This window comes from Bactrocera dorsalis, chromosome 3, assembly GCF_023373825.1.
Source record: "Bactrocera dorsalis isolate Fly_Bdor chromosome 3, ASM2337382v1, whole genome shotgun sequence".
NCBI lineage: Eukaryota > Metazoa > Arthropoda > Insecta > Diptera > Tephritidae > Bactrocera > Bactrocera dorsalis.
The window spans coordinates 63,543,028-63,547,060 of record NC_064305.1 but is presented as its reverse complement, the minus strand read 5'-3'; the positions used below and the strand labels follow the sequence as shown (position 1 = coordinate 63,547,060).

Genomic DNA, 4,033 nt, shown 5'->3' with positions numbered 1-4,033 from the left:
AACGAGTGAGCTTTGTGGCGCCACGCATATATACTGACAGCTGCCATTATGGGAAAATGTGGCAAATGTTTTTGTGCCACACACACACAAACATACACATGTGTGTATATAGAAGTTTGTTTGTGGCATATAAAATGGCAACGGGTTTACATTACAAGCTGCCATTAGGCAAATGAACATTTCACACGCTTCGCAACGTCACGGGTGTTGGCGGTGAGTAGCTGCAGTTGGTTTCATATCGCTTTTATCTTTTACATCGTACAAGCCTTGAATACCTTAGGCATTGATGATACAATAGACAAGAAAGCAATATGACGGTTTCGTGGCAGGAATTTATGCTCGTTTCAAGCGATATCTTGACGAAGGATATCACAAATAGCTTATAGCTTAATAAGGAAAATGTAAAGCCTTGTCTGGTTTGGGTAACGGTTCAATAACGGATTTTGTGTACTTCAGTTTGTAACCGCAAATTTGTAGACTATTGAGTTGTTACATTAGAATGGGTCGATTTACAGGAGTCAAAAGTGGAATAATCGCGTATGCGGGTAATGTTCAACGGATCATTTTGCACAACCTTGCCTAAAATACTATGCGTCTAAAACTGGCGTTGAGACAGCGAGTTTTAAGGCGAAGCTTTTTAGTGATCATAAAAATTTGCTCGTCCGCTTTTGAGATATCCGAATGAAATTTAATAAGTAAGTACATTTTGATATTCTGTTGATCATTAGTCGGAATGGACTAGGTCAGATCGGACATATATCTCCCTTACATCCAAATGTTCAAGTTTTTTGAACTTCGCCTTAAAAATCGCTGGCGCCAAACCGGTTTTTGGACTCTTATTCGCCCAGGCAAAGTTTTTCAGAATGATCTGTAAAACATTTTCCAAAAAAAAAAAAAAATATTAAATAAATCGACCCACTGTCATGTTCATCTGCAAGCGTAAAGGTAGCAAGATAGTGGTTTTAGCTTTATAAAGCTACCATTTTCTTATGTAAATTGAATTTAATTTTTTACATCGTTTTTTTCTTCTTGCTTTTACGAATTGAACTCAACTTTTATTTACCAAATGTTTTTGCAGTATACTCTGTAAGCAAAAATAATCTGATTTACCTCGTCCAATGAACATTTAAGTTTGAGTTAAAGCCCAAGTTGAGCCTAAAAACACCTCTGAAACCTCAACAGTACCTCAAAGGATGGTTACGAGTTTTTCACACAAAGAGGTTTTATGTGACAAAAATTATGCTTTGAGAAAGAGAAGATTAAAAAATTTTAGTGAAAAATTGAGGGATATGGTTTCATAACAATTTAAGCAGTATAAATTGTCCAAAAACCTCAGATGAAAATATAATATTACAATTTACCCATTTTTAAATTATTAGAAAAAAATTAAAGTGTGTTGTTGAATATTAAATGTGCATCGGTGAAAATTATAAGTTTTTCGGTCCGAGTTGTTGCGAACGGCACCGAATCGACTCGCCATAACCTTCATGTACACACTCTCAGCTGTGGCTACTATATTTTCTGAGCATGGTCTATTCGGTCGAATATTATCCAATAATGAATGTTTGTTCTCAACAGGGGTGATGGCGAAAAGTACGCTCAGTGGGCCGATTATGGAGTTAAATATAGTTAGAAAGCAGAAAACACGAATTAAATTTTTTTGACAAAATGGCGGTTTCTCATAATAAAAAAAAATCGATTTTTGACCAAAAATTCTTTCACATCCAACTTCAGACTTAATACATGTCGTTATATATTTGAACTTCTTATACTTGTATAGTAAGATTTGTAGTTTTGGTTTGGTGCTTTATTCGAAAACAGCATCTTTGATATATTTTATTATTTTACTATCAAAAAAGGAACTTACGGTCCTTATGGGATTTTTTGGAGGGGACAACCTTCACCTCAAATCAGGACGTGAAAAACCACTTGCAACAGTTTTTGGCTGCAGAGATCAAAAATTGAATAAGCATAATAAATTAATTAGTGTTTTACAATAAAAAGGCATAGGAGTAATATTAACTTAGATTAATTTTTTTTTGTTTTTAAGAAGCCTATGTAAAGATAGTGCTACACTGCGTATGAGTAACTTTCATATCAATTTAGTAAATTTAAAAAAAAGGTGAAATATGTTATATATTTAGAATAGAATAGATTTATAACACCGTTTTTTTTATAAAAAAAATAAAGATTTCAAATTTGCTTTTAAAATATTTGAAGAAGAGGGTAGGGTTTCTCATTTTTTTTCTAAAATTAATCACCCCTATTCTGCATTTCTACTCGAATCGTAATTTTCTCCGATTGGGAACTTTGGTATTCTGCGTTTCGATTCAACTTCGAAAATTCCAATTCTATGTATTCTGCATTCCGATCGTAATTACGTTTTTGTACGTTGAAGTTTTGTTGGCGGAAAGCCGTTATATATTCATTTTCGTGCACTTGGATAAAATAATTTCCTCAAATATGTAAGTAAAACTTTATGATTATAGTAGTTGTAAAAGACATAATGGTGGTGTCCTTGGTTGTTTGTGCTTAAATGATATTTTTTGATATGTTTGCAGGTCAAAAGTAACAACGGCAGAGCAATACGAAAAATTGTGTGATATGATGGCCACGAAAAGAGATATTGCGCAGGGCTTCCAAAAGCGACCGAAGGAAGAAGTACAGGAGTTTTGGGAGGAGGTTGTTAGGCTGGTGAAGGAAAAAGTAGAAATAAAAATGCAAATGCTAAGATTAGATCCAAATTATAAGCCGGATTCAAAGTAGTCATTTTTTAATTGTTAGCCTTTTATTTATTTTACTATTATTCATTTATATAACGAGCTGTGAAATGAAATAAAAGCATTTACTTTTTTAAAATAGGAGCTGTAAAATGCACTGAATGCAATTGTTTTTATTTAATAGAGTAATCTAGAGCATATTTTGAATAAAATAAAAAATGAATATAAAATATTTTAATTTAAAAAGCAGAAAGTATGTTGTCTCTAATACGGTTTGCTATGGAAGCATAATTGGGGTCATTGCTTTGTTCTTCTTAATTTGTGTATTTTTGCTTTGTTATGTTTCATTTTCACACGTTTCAAGGCAAACAGATGACTTCGAAAGAGCTACAGCACTTCCTCTTCTTCTTTCAATCCAATCGTAAATCAGAATACCTACTTTCGATTCAGACGGAACGTAGAGCGGGAACGTAATCGAAATGCAGAATAGGGCTGAATGCATAACCTTTTTACAGTCGACGAATCTAATAATATCAAAACTACTGCTTCGATCATTTTGAAGTTTTTGTTTCTATTAATAATTTACAAGATAACGCAGAGGGTTGTATTTTAATTTTTTTTTCATTTTACAATATCAAATTAACCGATATATTCGGAATCCAAGCATCTTAAGATATATACTATACATACACTAGATATAACTCATACAGTAACCGACATATTCGGCACAAGTTTTTTTAGAAAAACGAATTGATTATATTGTATTACATATATGGGAGGTGGGTGCAGTATCGACCCGATTTCATCTATTTTCTATAATACCACATACTACTATTAACATGCCATAAACTAAAAAAATCAAACATATAGAGTAAAGTCAGCAGAATGATCGAAAATTTTGATATTAGTCATATAGGGGCTAGGTCAAGTTTTCGGTCAAATTTATCTATTAGGCAGAAAGAGACACTGTTATAAATAAAAGAAGCTTTCTCTTTTTCGTGGGATTTAATTCAAATATCAGCCGATATATCCAGCATAAAGTCACCTGGAAGTTCGAAAATCTTTATTTAGGTATATGGGGGCTCGTGGAAGTATTGACTCGATTCGACGCAGGAAAGGATTTTGTCAGCATTTTAGTTGTAACTATATCTCACATATTGACCGATATTTTTGGTCAAAAGTCACCATGGTCCAAATATGCGGTACCTAGGAGCTTGAACAGATTTTGTTAGACTATTTTTGGTCGTAAGGTGCCATACATTGAATACATTATTTAATTAATATTAATTGCTTCTTGGTTTGTGTACGAGGTG

The 4,033-nt window shown here is 33.1% G+C and overlaps 1 long non-coding RNA gene across 1 annotated transcript; it reads left to right on the top strand.

Annotated features, from left to right (window-relative positions):
* Positions 1 to 2,260: 2,260 nt before the first annotated feature.
* Positions 2,261 to 2,882, top strand: LOC125777077 (uncharacterized). The gene is made up of 2 exons (XR_007422085.1): positions 2,261 to 2,465; positions 2,562 to 2,882. It is a non-coding gene; the product is annotated as an uncharacterized LOC125777077 (long non-coding RNA).
* Positions 2,883 to 4,033: the final 1,151 nt, after the last annotated feature.